Source organism: Hylobates moloch, unplaced genomic scaffold (genome assembly GCF_009828535.3).
Source record: "Hylobates moloch isolate HMO894 unplaced genomic scaffold, HMol_V3 SCAFFOLD_4, whole genome shotgun sequence".
Classification (NCBI taxonomy): Eukaryota; Metazoa; Chordata; class Mammalia; order Primates; family Hylobatidae; genus Hylobates; species Hylobates moloch.
Genome location: NW_026652279.1, coordinates 85,210,496 through 85,225,417, shown reverse-complemented (window position 1 = coordinate 85,225,417; position 14,922 = coordinate 85,210,496). Strand labels below are relative to the sequence as shown.

The following is a 14,922-nucleotide window of genomic DNA, read 5'->3' as shown; positions in this document are numbered from 1 at the left end:
ATGTTCTAGTCTTATGTTATTTTCATGTTTTGGGTATCTGGAATTTCTAAGGTTAAGGATACAAACATTTAAGCTGACAAGGAAAGTATCAACTTTCAACAAACCCCTAGTTTAGGGCTTGGGTCTATTAAAATTGTTGTTATTCTAAAAGTTGTCCTGATTTGCTATTTCAGTTCCATATATGCTAAAATGTAGTTAACGCCTCTTCTTAGTGTCAACCGATCATTACAGTTCTTATCTGCGGCTATTAGCACATTAAAATGGTGTCTGCTATTTGGAGAATCAAGAAACTGCCTGTTTGCTTTTGTATACTCAGGGTTTATGTGATGGTTAATACTGAGTGTCAACTTGATTGGATTGAAGGATGCAAAGTATTGTTCCTGGGTGTGTCTGTGTGGGTGTTGCCAAAGGAGTCAGTGGGCTGGGGAAGGCAGACCCACCCTTAATATTGTGGGCACAATCTAATCAGCTGTCAGCAGATATAAAGCAGGCAGAAAAATGTGAAAAGGCCTCCTTTCAGAGAGGTCTTCTTGAAGGGCGACAGGCTAGTCAGAGACGACACTGGTGGCAGCCAAGAGATCTTTATTGGAGAGGTAGAGGTCAGGTCGCGCAGGGGAGAGAGAGAAGAGAAGAGAAGAGAGAGAGAGAGCTGCTGGTGTGCTGGGTTTTATATCCCTTGGGCCCAAGTGGGGCGGGCCCAAGGGAAGGCGGGAGATGCCTCTTCCTGATTGGCCCTCCTTTGGCGGGTTCAGACAGTGCCCGGTCAAGGAGGGAAGAAGAACCTGGAACCGGCACCATTAAGGTACCCCTGTTACCTAACATTCCTCCCTTTTTGTTTTTTAAGAAGTGGGGAAATGGGCGTTGTAGTTCGTCTGACTACTTCCTGCTGAGCAGGGGCGTCGTGGGGGAGGGATATGGGAGGACTGTGGGGGTTGTGTATGGGGCGCAGCAGGAGTATAAGCCAAGCAGTAGGGCGCTGTATGTGAACACCTCCTCAGTTGTGAAGTCCATGAATGTTCCTTGTAGCCAGCCAAGGGGCAGGGAGGGGTCTGTGATGAGCCAGCAGTCTTTGCGGAGATCGTCTTGGAACTGGTGGAACCGAGACATGGCCCTCAGAGTCTGTCTCTGGAGTCAGCCGCTTCTTTGCTGGTTGCTAGGAGTTGGTAATGTCTAAGGAGAAGCCGGTTAAAGGTTTGGTTAGAGATGGATGAGACTTGCTGTCTCATGACTTTGAGAAGGCACGGAAGGAGAGCACAAGAGGACCCATGAGAGGGCCTAGAAATGGGAGGATCCAGGCTAGGAGGGGGTCTTTAGGGTGTCCCACAATGATGGGGATGAGTTGGCCCCTATTAGTTTCTTCCTAATGTTATGTAAGTTTTAGTGTTTGTAAGAAGATGCAAGTATCGCCTTTTTCAGCGGTGAGTAAATCTGGAGCTCGGCGGTTTGAAGTGTTACCCCTGCTAGGGATGTGATTTGACGTTGTAAAGCGGAATCTTGAGATCGGAAAACTGAGACACGCTGTAACCTAGGGAGGCAGCCCCTAGTCCTGAGCCTAGTAGGGAGGTGGTGAGGGATAGCCCGAGAATGAATGGTAGGAAAACTGCTCTCTTGTATCGGTGTGCTGATGAGCCTTCGGAGAAGGGTAATAGGGTGAGTTGGGGAAAGAGAGTGACGGGAACACAGGGGCCATCAGTGGAAGAGTTGATAGGCTTGTGTAGGGAGCCATTGCACCAGCCTTCAGGGGCTGGGAAGTTTGGAGGAGCGGTGGTGTAGGTGCAGTTGGTGGGGGGCGGGCAGGCGCCACTGGGATGGGGTTCTGGTTGATCTGGGCCGGCGGCCGGAAGGCGGGGCGGAGGGTGGTGGTATGGGGGGGGCTCGTCGGCTGGGTCGAAGTCGGGGGCAGAGGGAGGGGTTGGCAGTTTAAGAGCGGCAAGGAGCTGTTGGGGTTTGCAAGGGAGGCAGAGGTTAGGTGTGTCCCGAAGGAGGAAGAAGCCGTGAATATATGGGATCTCCACCCATTTTCCTGTTCGCATGCGATAGTTGTAGAGATCCCGAAGAAGATCAGGATGGAGAGAGCCATAAGGAGGCCATTTGTTTTGGTTGTCTAGGGGATAGGTGGGCCAGTTTTGAGTGCAAAATTTAATTAGGTGTTTTGGTTTGATGTCTGAGGCGAGGCCAAGGGCCGACAAATTATTTAAAAGACATTGTAGGGGGGAGTTGGCCGGCAGGGATGCAGAGCCTCCCTTAATGAGAGGAAGGAATAGACGGCGACGAGCTAGGCAGGGCGCCCCCTGCTGGCTGCTTGCCGCGGAGCGAGTCAGAGCATCCGGATCCATCGTCACCGAACCGGAAGGACTGAGGAGCCTCTGAGAGGCGGGAGGCCGTGGGTCACCTGCTACCAGGATTTTAACGAGCGAAGGAGAGGAGCCCAGGCCAGAGACGCGAGGAGGAGAGGGAGAAAACTCCGTTCCCTGCAGGCCGAAACGGAAGTGAATGACAGGGGCCTACCACTGCCGTAAGGGCATCGGGCAAAATGTGTCCGTCACGGGAGCGGCTAGGGTCTGGCGATTTGCCCGAGAGGTAGGCCCGGGAGGGGAAAACTTACCGAGATGAGGCCGGTGGTGGGCGAAGAGCTCGGCGAACAGGAAAATGGGTGAAGGCTGGCCGGAGGTCTAGACTGAGCCTGGGAAGGGGATCGGGGTCCCACCTAAAGGTGGGGAATCCCGGTCCGAGTCACGGCACCAAAATGAAACGAGACAGGCTAGTCAGAGATGACACTGGTGGCAGCCAAGAGATCTTTATTGGAGAGGTAGAGGTCAGGTTGTGCGGGGGAGAGAGAGAAGAGAAGAGAGAGAAGAGAAGAGAGGAGAGAGAGAGAGCTGCTGGTGTGCTGGGTTTTACATCCCTTGGGCCTACGTGGGGCGGCCCCAAGGGAAGGCGGGAGATGCTTCTTCCTGATTGGCCCTCCTTTGGCGGGTTCAGACAGTGCCCGGTCAAGGAGGGGAGAAGAACCCGGAACCGGTGCCATTAAGGTACCCCTGTTACCTAACACTTCTGAAAGGAAAGACTGACCGGTGGCGGATGCACTGGATTTTATAGTCAGGCTGGAGAAGCTGGTGTCTGATTTACATAAGTCTCACAGATTGGATTGATAAGGTATGATGTTGACATAGCATGTGGGGAAGGCTGGCTGCCGCACTTAATCTTATGCAAACGGGCTTTCCAGTTGACTGGCACCATCTTGTCTGCTCCTTAGTGTACACGTGGATGACAAAGAGAAGGGAAGATGGATCCTCCATCTTGAACATGATTGGCACAACAGCCAGCATCTGTCTGCAGCTCGATTTTACAGGCTACTCTTTGTTAGAAAGGAAAATAATTTGGGGCTGCTATTTATTAAAAAGGAAAGCTTACTGAGGACTTCTGTACCTTCACTATCTGCCTAAGTAATTTCTTCTTAACTCTTGTATCAATGGCACTGGTGGGAGTGTAGTAGTGAGGATAACCACAGGTCACTCGCATCGCCATCTTGGTTTTGGTGGGTTTTAGCTGGCTTCTTTACTGCAACCTGCTTTATCAGCAAGGTCTTTCTGACCTGTATCTTGTGCCGACCTCCTATGTCATCCTGCGACTTAGAATGCCTAACCATATGGGAGTGCAGCCCAGTAGGTCTCAGCCTTAACCCAGCCCCTATTCAAGACGGAGTCGTTCCAATGCAAACACCTCTGACAAAAATGTGTTCCTTTGGCATAAGGATTATTTTTCACTGATTATTTTGTGACAATGCTCAAAATAATCATAGGAACATATGTCTATTATTGCAGACATAGGAAAAGCTCTGAAAATAGAGTGGGTTACCCCTTTGTAAAGGAAATTTACATCTATAAAAGAAATCTCCATTTGTATAACAGGGTCTCCCTCTCTGAATCAGGAAGAGAAGGGTAACTTAATCACTAGAGACTCTTACCAATGGAAAAGGCATTGACTTAAGTGTGCAGAGCAAACATTATCATTTTACCATACTATGGACTATACCTGGATACCTCTTCATTTTGTTTAAGTTGAAGATAGTATTTAAGCCTGAACTCAAAGTCGCCTGGTTGAGATTTACTCATTTTCCCCTGGGTATCTCCCACGTGCACAGGAAGAATCCATTTCTAAGCCTCTGTTGTTTTTTCTCTTGTTAATTTGTATTTTGTTGCTAGGGTCTGTCTCCAGTAAGAGCTATGGTGGGTACAGAGAAAATTAATTTTCTCCCCTATAGTACTTGACAACATTTGCAAGCTTTTTCTTCTTCATTGACAATACAATTGCTTATCAGGGCATTCTTTCTCTCTCTATCTCTCCATCCTCTGCCCCAAAACATTTGCTAATGTAGGGGCCAAGGGAAAACTTCTCCTTTGCCCTCTGAGGTTTCACTGAAAAATCAACTCACCAAAGGCAGATTAATTGGAGAAAAGGTGTACAAATTTATTAGTATTGCAAGTTGGGGAGAATCACAGAGTGATTGTTCAATATCCTAGTGTGGCCTCTTACATAGCCTTATTTCAGAGGGAAGAGGGAGATGGGGAATATAGGTAATTCTACTGAGGGTCAATCAATGATTACTAGTGAGAACGAGTGGATGGAGGGGTAGGGATTAACTCACAAATCGTTCTTTTTAGAAATGGATTGAACCTGAGAAAGGGACATTATCTTGTGAACAGGTCTGTTCAGATGTGGTTACATTCTCGGTCTTCTTTTCTGCAATAGATAAGGAGATAACAGGAAGGGGAAGGAAAAACTACTGCTCTCCTCAGTCTGGTCTTTATGTAGATAGGGAAAACATCTCTTTCAGTGTCTGTTAATCTTTGAGGGTTTTTAAACTCAAAATACTCATTGTACCAGGGAGGCGTATTTAGAGTGAAGTCCCCTGCATTCTTTCACTAAGCAACACTTTTTTTTTTTAAAGTGTAGTGTTAAATGCTACAGAGAAAAACATGGGTGAGACAGGCCAGTTCTCTCAAGAAGCTCAAATGGGTGAGACAGGCATGGAAACACAATTGCCTTATGATGAGATGAGTTGCCCCCATCACTGACTAAATTAACCCCGATCTCAGTTAAGGAAACCCCAGAGAGAGCTTAAAAACTGGATTCCCTGCCACAATAGAGAGAGAGGTCTGACACATCTCATTATAACTCCATCCTTATGGAGTTTAGGCACAACCGACCAGCATTAATGTTAAAATAAAGATCATAATGTTACAGGAAAGGGGTTTCCATCCAGACCCCAAGAGAGGGTTCTTGGATCTCATGCAAGAAAAAATTCAGGGTGAATCCGTAAAGTGAAAGCAAGTTTATTAAGAAAGCAAAGGAATAAAAGATTGGTTACTCCATAGACAGAGCAGCCCTGAGGGCTGCTGGTTGCCCATTTTAATGGTTATTTCTTGATTATATGATAAACAAGGGGTGGATTATTCATGCCTCCCCTTCTTAGATCATATAGGGTAGCTTCCTGTCATTGCCATGGCATTTGTAAACTGTCATGGTGCTGGTGGGGGTGTAGCAGGGAGGATGACCAGAGGTCACTCTTGTTGTCATCTTGGTTTTGGTGGGTTTTAGCTGGCTTCTTTACCGCAACCTGTTTTATCAGCAAGGTTTTTATGACCCATATTTTGTGCTGACCTAACTCATCCTGTGACTTAGAATGCCTTAACTATCTGGGAATGCAGCCCAATAGGTTTTAGCTTCATTTTACCCAGCCCCTGCTCAAGATGGAGTTGCTCTGGTTCAAAACGCCTCTGACAATAAGACAACAAAATTGACTCTTTGTGACAATAAGATAAATTATAAATAGAACCTAAAGCCATGCCAGACAAGAGTTAATTCACACAGCCCTGCCAGTCACTCTGACCCAGTGTGTTGGTTAACAGACTTCCTTACCTTAAACAGTCATTGCTGCTGACCCCAAATTTTTAGACAAAGCTTTACTCATTTAACCAATTGTAAGCTAAAGAATCTCTGAATCCACCTCTAAGCCCCTGTTTCAAGATATCCTGCCTTTTCAGCCTGAACCAGTGTATACCTTCCGTGTATTCATTTATGACTACCTGTAACTCCTACTTTCCTAACATGTGGAAAACCAAACTAACGTGGAATCTGACTGCCTTGGGTGCAGTTTCTCAGCACTTCTTGAGACTGTGTATCCCCGGGCCAAGGTCACTCATATTGGCTCAGAATAAACCTCTTTAAAATATTTTACAGTTTGATTTTTCTCTTAACAACTTGCTGGGAGTAGAAATGCGTGTGGTTAGCAAAGACTTCACCAAGAAGGAGATGAGCTAGGGGGCTCTTGCAGAGTGAGTGGAACTTGACCAGCTGGCAGAGGAGGTGTGGGATGCATTGCAGGCTGCGGAGAGCACGCTGAGAGAGAAGCATAATACACACAGAGAGCTGTAAGTCATTGGATTTGACTGACAGCCTGTGCTGAGGAAGGGGAGGAGGCACAGCAGCAGATGTGGCAAGAGAAAGGGAACAGGGACACATAATCTTAATTTTTAAAAAGAAGAACTTTAGTGGGATATCATTCACATGTCATATCATTTACCCTTTTAAAGTCCACAATTCAAGAGTTTTTAGCATATTCACAGAGTATACAGCTATCACCACTTATCATTTTAGAACGTATTCAACATTCCCCCAAAGACACCCCATACCTGTTGGCAGTTACTTCACACTACCAGATCCTCCCAGCCCCTGGAAACCACTGGACTACTTTCTGACTCTGGATTTCCCTATTCTGGATATTTCATGTAAATAGGCTCTTGCAATGTGTGGCCTTTCTGACTGGTTTCTTTTGTTACTAGAAAGGGGTCCTGATCCAGACCCCAGGAAAGTGTTCTTGGACCTTGCACAAGAAATTTAGGGCAAGTTCATAAAGTGAAAACAAGTTTATTAGAGAAGAAACAAAAGAATTGCTACTCCATAGACAGAGGAGTGGCATGGGCTGCTTGACTCAGTATACAAATAGTTATTTATTGATTATATGCTAAACGAGGAGTAAATCATTCTTGAGTTTTCTGAAAAAGGGGCGGGCAATTCTAGGAACTGAGGGTTCCTCTGCATTTTAGATTATATAAGGTAATTTCTAGACATTGCCATGGCATTTGTAAACTGTCATGGTGCCTGCACCTGTGAACAAAGCTTGTCTTTTCTCCTATTAGTCTGTCTATTGTCAGTTCCTTTGCAGTTCCCCAACCATGGTAATTTAAGTGGATAGAGGAAAAATTTCCCACCCAACAAACTTTTTGGTTATTATGAATAATGCCACTCTGAGCATTTGGGTATAGGTTTTAGAGTGAACAGATAGTTTAAATTCTCTTGGGAAATATCTAAGAACGGAATTGCTGGGTCACATGGCAACTGTTGCTTGAACATTTTGAGGAACTGCCAGGCTGTTTTCAGAGGGGCTGCAGCATTTTAAAACCCTACAAACCATGTATTGTGGGTATAAGGTGGCATGCCACTGAGGTTTAGATTTTTATTCCCTAATGAGTAATGTTGAGTCTGTATGCATTTTTATACTCATTCCTCTCTCTCTTTATATATACTGTTTGCTTTGCTTGCTTGCTTTTTTTTTTTTTTTTCTGGAGATGGGGTTAACATCTGTTATCAGGCTGGAGTGCAGTGGTGCAATTATAGCTCACTGCAGCCTTGAACTCCCAGGTTCAAGCAATCCTCCCATCTCAGCTTCTTGAGTACCTGGGATTACAGGAACACAGCTAATTTTTAAATTTTTTGTAGTGATGGAGTCTTGCTATATTGCCCAGGCTAGTCTCAAACTCCTGGCCTCAAGTGATCCTCCTGCCTTGGCCCCTCATAGTGTTGGGACTGCAGGCAGGAGCCACCACGTCCAGCCCTGCTTTCTAATACATTAATGCTTGTCCGGATTTTAAAAGAGATAACACAATTAACTCATTCCTTTCCATTCACGTCTTACCTCTAGCCTTCCATTCTCAGCCAATGTTTTCTAAAAGGTGAGCTCTATTTGTCTGACTTTATTTCCCCATTTTATACTTATCCCTTCAAGACCACCATGTCCCACTGCTCCAGGTGACACCATTCAGTTAGAATACAATGGGTTTGTTGCCCCCAGAGCTGTTTAATAGTAGCTGCCCTGCCCCTCACCAACTCCCCCTGCATCCCTTGTTATCAGGCTTCCAGGACTTTTGCTCTCACTCTTGGAAACAGTGCCTTCCCTGGAAGGCAGAGCTTCCCAACTGCATCTGCTGAGATTAGGCAGATATGTGTCAAACTAAGGATCCCTTAGGCTTCAGGGCTGCCAGGTGGGTCCCGGGAAGCTAGAGCATCTGAGATGGTTGCATCTGGCCTCAGGCAGCCTTGCCTGTTACGTTTTGGTATTATACAAGTATCATTTTCTGTTCTGCTCTGGTCAAGGACTGAGAAGTTGTGTTAAGGTAATGAATCACCTCCAAATTGCCAAATCCAACAGATATTTTTTTTCTGGTCTTCAATGCCCTCTCCTGGGCCCTTCCTATGTCTCCAGCTGCTTCTGTTATCGGCCAGGTCTAGGCCCGTTCAATGTAAATCAAGCACTGTGACATGGGTTTTGTGAATTATTCTCAAGGCTGCCAAGCAAGCAAGCAAGTAAGCAAGCAAGCAAGAAAACAGCTCTCAAATCTACCTACTAAAAGATAAGGCTTAGGGATATTTATGGGTTAAGGAAGTGGGGTGGCCTTAGGAATGGGGAAAGGTGATTGGCAGTGGGGAAAAATGAAGTAACAGTTTCATTCTGCGCAAGTGTAGTCAAGGTTCATGGCATTTCATAAACATATATACAGAAAATGGTGGTGTTAGCCTGATCTGAGGATGGAGGTTTTGGCCCTCTGACATCAAAAAGCCACCTCTTGGGCACTTTTGCAGGCCCAGTGGAAGGCTCAGTGGTCTGATCTGGTTTGAGCTGGACAGAAACTGGACCAAGTTCCTGAAAAACACTAGAAGTGACCATTAGCATAGTGACCTGTGAATGTTATCTATAAAGTAGTGAGGGAAGGTTAAAGTTAAGTTTCAGCATTCAGCAGGGCAACCTTTAGGTACTGTAGCCATCAGCTTCATGGAAAAAGGGGGAAAAAAATTCACAAAAAGCAAGCAAACACAATCAAGCAGGGCAGGCAGACCTGATTAAATTAACCTGTCCATCTCACCTCTTTGTCTCTCTCTATCTTAAAAAATTTTTTTAAGTTTTAATTTTTATGGGCACATAGTAGATGTATATATTTATGGAGTATATGAGACATTTTGATACAGGCATGCAATGTGTAATAATCCCACCAGGGTACATGGGGTATCCATCACCTCAAGCATTTATCATTTCTCTATGTTACAAACATTCCAATTATATTCTGTTAGTTATTTTATTTATTTATTTATTTATTTTTGAGACGGAGTCTCGCTCTGTCGCCCAGGCTGGAGTGCAGTGGCGCAATCTTGGCTCACTGCAAGCTCTGCCTCCCAGGTTCACGCCATTCTCCTGCCTCAGCCTCTCCGAGTAGCTGGGACTACAGGCGCCCGCCACCACGCCTGGCTAATTTTTTGTATTTTTAGTAGAGATGGGGTTTCACCGTGGTCTCGATCTCCTGACCTCGGGATCCGCCCGCCTCGGCCTCCCAAAGTGCTGGGATTACAAGCGTGAGCCACCGCGCCCGGCCAGTTATTTTTAAATGTACTATAAATTATTGTTAACTGTGGTGACCCCATTGTGCAATCAAATACTAGATCTTATTCATTTAATCCACCAAATTTTTGTACTCATTAACCATCTCAACTTCCTCTCTCACCCCCCCCGCCACACCCCTTCCCAGCCTCTTGTAACCATCCTTCTACTCTCTATCTCCATGAGTTCAATTGCTTTGAGTTTTAGCTTCCACCAATAAGCAAGAACATATGAGGTTTGTCTTTCTGTGCCTGGCTTATTTCACTTAACATAATGTCCTCCAGTTCCATCCATGTTGTTGCAAATGACAGGATCTTATTCTTTCTTATGGCTGAATAGTGCTTTATTGTGTGTATGTATCATATTTTCTTTATCCATTCATCTGTTGATGGACACTTAGGTTGATTACAAATCTCGGCTATTGTGAATATTGCTGCAATAAATATCGAAGTACAGATATAACTTCAATATACTGATTTCCTTTGTTTTGGGTATATTATATTTAGCAGTGGGATTGTTCAATTGTATGGTAGCTCTATTTTTAGATTTTTGGGGAACCTCAAAACTATTCTCCGTAGTGGTTGTACTAATTTACATTACCACCAACCATGTACGAGAGTTCTCTTTTCCCTACATCCTCACCAGCATTTGTTATTGCTTGTCTTTTGGATAAAAGCCATTTTAACTGGGGTGAGATGACATCTCATTGTAGTTCTGATTTGCATTTCTCTGATGGTTCATAATGGTATTTACCTTTTCATATGCCTGTTTGCCTGTTTGCCATTTGTATGGCTTCTCTTGAGAAATGCCTATTCAAATCTTTTGTCCATTTTAAAATCAGATTGCTGGATTTTTACTATTGAGTTGTTTGAGCTCCTTGTATACTCTGGTTTTTAATCCCTCATTAAATGGATAGTTTGCAAACATTTTATCTCATTCTGTGGGTTGTCTCTTCACTTTTTTTATTGTTTCCTTTGCTGTGCAGAAGTTTTTAACTTGATGAGATCCCATTTGTCTATTTTTTGCTTTAGGTATTACACAAGAAATCTTTGCCCAGACCAATGTCCTGGAGAGTTTTCTCAATGTTTTCTTTTAGAAGTTTCTTAGTTGAAGTTCTTAGATTTAAGTCTTTAATCCTTTTTGATATGATTTTTGTATATGGTGAAAGAGGGGGGCCTCGTTTCGTTCTTCCGAATATGGATATCCAGTTTTCCCAGCACCATTTATTGAGGAGACTGTCCTTACTCAGTGTATGTTCTTGGCACCTTTGCCAAAAATGGGTTCACTGTAGTTGTATGGATTTATTTCTGGGTTCTGTGTTCTGTTCCATTACTCTATGTGCCTGCTTTTATGCCAGTGCCATGCTGTTTTGTTTACTAGAGCTCTGTAGTATAATTTGAGGTTAGGTAATGTGATTCCTCCAGTTTTGTTCTTTTTGCTCATGATGGCATAGGCTGTTTGGGTCTTTTGTGGTTCCATACAAATTTTAGGATTTTTTTTTATTTTTGTGAATAATGTCATTGGTATTTTGATAAAGATTGCACTGAATCTGTAGACTGCCTTGGGTAGCATGGACATTTTAATAATATTGGCTCTCCAATCCATGAACTGAAATATCTTTCCATTTTTTTGTGTCCTTTTTAGTTTCTTGCATCCATGTTTTACAGTTTTTATTGCAGAGATCGTTCCCTTCTTTGGTTATGTTTAGTCCTTTGTATTTTATTTGTAGCTACTGTAAATGGGATTACTTTCTTGATTATTTTTTAGATTTTTTACTGTTGGCATAAAGAAATGCTTCTGATTTTTGTATGTTGATATGATATCCTGCAACTTCTCTGAATTTATCAGTTCTTTTTTTTTTTTTTTTTGGAAACGGAGTCTCGCTCTGTCGCCCAGGCTGGAGTGCAGTGGCGCAATCTCGGCTCACTGCAAGCTCTGCCTCCCTCTAATAGTTTTATGGTGGAGTCTTTAGGTTTTTCCAAATATAAGATCATATAATCTGCAAACAAGGATAATTTGACTTCTTTATTTCCAATTTGGATGCCTTTTATTTCTTTCTCTTTTCTGATTGCTCTAGCTAGGACTTCCAGCACTATGTTGAATAACAGTGGTGAAAGGGGGCACCCTTGTCTTGTTCCAGATCTTAGAGGAAATGCTTTCAGTTTTTCCTCATTCAGTATGAAACTAGATGTGGTCTCTATTCTGTTCCATTGGTCTATATGTCAGTTCTTGTACCAATACAATGCTGTTTTGGTTATTGTAGACTTGTAGAATAGTTTGAAGTTCAGTAGCGTGATGCCTCCAGCTTTGTTTTTTGCTTAGGATTGTCTTGGCTATTTGGGCTCTTTCTTGGTTCCATATGAGATTTAAAATAGTTTTTTTCTAATTCCGTGAACCATGTCAGTGGTAGTTTAATGGGAATAGAATTGAATCTATAAATTACTTTGGGCAGTATAGTCATCTTTATGATATTGATTCTTCGTATCTGTGAGCATGGGATGTTTCTCCATTTGTCTAAGACCGCACAGCTACAACCATTGGATCTTTGAAAAACTTGACAAAAACAAGCAATAGGGAAAGGCCTTTCTATTTAATAAATGGTGCTGGGAGTGCTGACTAGCCATAGGCAGAAAACTGAAACTAATGTGCAGATTCCTTAAAGAACTAGAAGTGGAACTAACATTTGATCCAGCAATCCCACTACTGGGTATCTACCCAGAGAAAAAGAAGTCATTACATGAAAAAGAGACTTGCACACACATGTTTATAGCAGCACAATTCACAATTGCAAAAATGTGGAGCCAACCCAAATGCCCATCAATCAAGGAGTGGATAAAGAAACTGTGGTATATATACACAATGGAATACTACTCAGCCATAAAGAGGAATAAATTAATGGCATTCACAGCAACATGAATGAGATTGGAGACCATTATTCTAAGTGAAGTAACTCAGGAGTGAAAAGCCAAACATTGTATGTTCTCACACATAAGTGGGAGCTAAGCTATGAGGATGTAAAGGCATAAGAATGACACAATGGAATTTGGGGACTCAGGGGGAAAGGGTGAGAAGTGGGTGAGGGATAAAGGACTACAAATTGGGTTCAGTGTATACTACTTGGGTGGCGGGTGCACCAAAATCTCACAAATCACCACTAAAGAACTTACTCAGCCAGGCATGGTGGCTCACGCCTGTAATCCTGGCACTTTGGGAGGCTGAGGTGGGCAGATCACTTGAAGTCAGGAGTTCAAAACCAGCCTGGCCAACATGGTGAAACACCATCTCTATTAAAAATACAAAAAAACTAGCCAGGCATTGTGGTGGTTGCCTGTAATCCTAGCTACTCAGGAGGCTGAGGCAGGAGAATCACTTAAATCTGGGAGGCAGAGGTTGCAGCAAGCTGAGATTGCACCACTGCACTCCAGCCTGGGTGACAGAGTGAGACTCCATCTCAAAAATAAACAAATAAAAAATAAAAAGAACTTACTCATGTAACGAAACACTTGTTCCCCCAAAACCTATGGAAATACAAAATGTTAATAAATAATTAAATAAAATAAATTCAATATCCCTTCATGATAAAAACCGTCAAAAAACTGGATATGGAAAGAACATACCCGAACACAATAAAAGACATATATGACAGCTTCTAATGATCCTTTGCATTTTGCATTTCTGCTGTATCAGTTGTAACGTCTCCTTTTACATCTTTGATTTTGTTTATTTGGGTCTTCTCTCTTTTTTTTCTTAGTCTGGCTAAAGGTTTGTCAATTTTGTTTAACTTTTTAAAACTCCAACTTTTTGTTTTGTTGATTTTTCATATTTTTTTGTTTCAATTTCATTTATTTTGGTTCTGATCTTTGTTATTTCTTTTCTTGTACTAATTTGGGGTTTGATTTGTTCTTGCTTTCCTAGTTTTTAAAGATGAATTATTAGGTTAGTTATTTGCAGTTTTTCCACGTTGTTGATGCAGGCACTTATTGCTATAAGTCTTCCTTTTAGTACCACCGTGTTTGGCTGTTCTTGTGTTGCTGTAAATACCTGAGACTGGGTACTTTACAAAGAAGAGAGTTTTAATTGGCTCAAGGTTCCGCAGGCTGTACAAGCATGGCACTGGCATCTGCTCAGCTTATGGGGAGGGCTCAAGGAGCTTTTACTCGTGGCAGAAGGCAAAGGTGGAGCAAGCATACCATATGGCAGAAATGGGAGCAAGTGAGAGAGTGGTAGGGGAAGGTGCCACACATTTTAAGCCACCAGATCTCACATGAACTGAGAGTGAGAGCTCACTTATCACCAAGGGGATGGCCCAAGCCATTCATGAGGGATCTGCCCCCATGATCTAAACACCTCCCACCAGGCATCATCTTCAACATTGGGAATTACAATTTGCCATGAGATTTGGCAGGGATATACATTCAAACTATATCAACTGCTTTTGCTGTGTCTCATAGGTTTTGGTATGTTGCGTTTCCATTGTCATTTGTTTCTAGAAATTTTTTGATTTCCTTCTTAATTTCTTCATTGACCCACTGGTCATTCAGGAGCATATTGTTTAATTTCCACGTGTTTAGTTTCCAAAGTTCCTCTAGTTATTGATTTCTAATTTTATTTCACTGTGGTCAAAGAAGATACTTCATATGATTTCAATTTTTTTGAATTTTTATAGCCTTGTTTTGTGGCCTAACATATAGTCTATCCTTGAGAAAGATCCATGTGCTGAGGAGAATAACCACTTTGCAGTCATTGGATGAAATGTTCTATGAATTTCTATTAGGTCCATTTGGTGTCGGGCAGATTAAGTCTTACATTTCTTTGTTGATTTTCTGTTTGGATGATCTGTCCGATGCTGAAAGTGAGGTGTTGAAATCTCCTGCTATTATTGTATTAGGGTCTATCTTTCTCCTTAGCTGTAATACTATTTGCTTCATATATCTGGGTGTTTCAGTGTTTGGTGCATAAGTATTTACAATTTTTATATCCTATTGCTGAATTGACCCCCTTATCATTAAATAATGACCTGCTTTGTCTCTTTTGATAGTTTTTGTCTTGATTTTATAGTTTTTATATTATTTTATCTGATAAAACCATAGCTACTGCTCTTTTTTGGTTTCCATTTATATGTAATATATATTTTTCATTCCTTTGTTTTCAGTCTATTTGTGTCTTTATAGGTAAAGTGTGTTTCAAGTAGGCAACAGATTGTTGGGTCT

At 42.7% G+C, this 14,922-nt stretch overlaps 1 long non-coding RNA gene across 1 annotated transcript in view; it reads left to right on the top strand.

The window, feature by feature from the left end:
* The first annotated feature begins 2,361 nt into the window (after positions 1-2,361).
* LOC131383275 (uncharacterized) overlaps positions 2,362-14,922 on the top strand; it is a 50,481-nt gene continuing 37,920 nt past the window's right edge. Inside the window, exon 1 of the long non-coding RNA XR_009213174.1 lies at positions 2,362-2,580. This is a non-coding gene — a long non-coding RNA (uncharacterized LOC131383275). The remainder of the gene's footprint in view (positions 2,581-14,922) is intronic.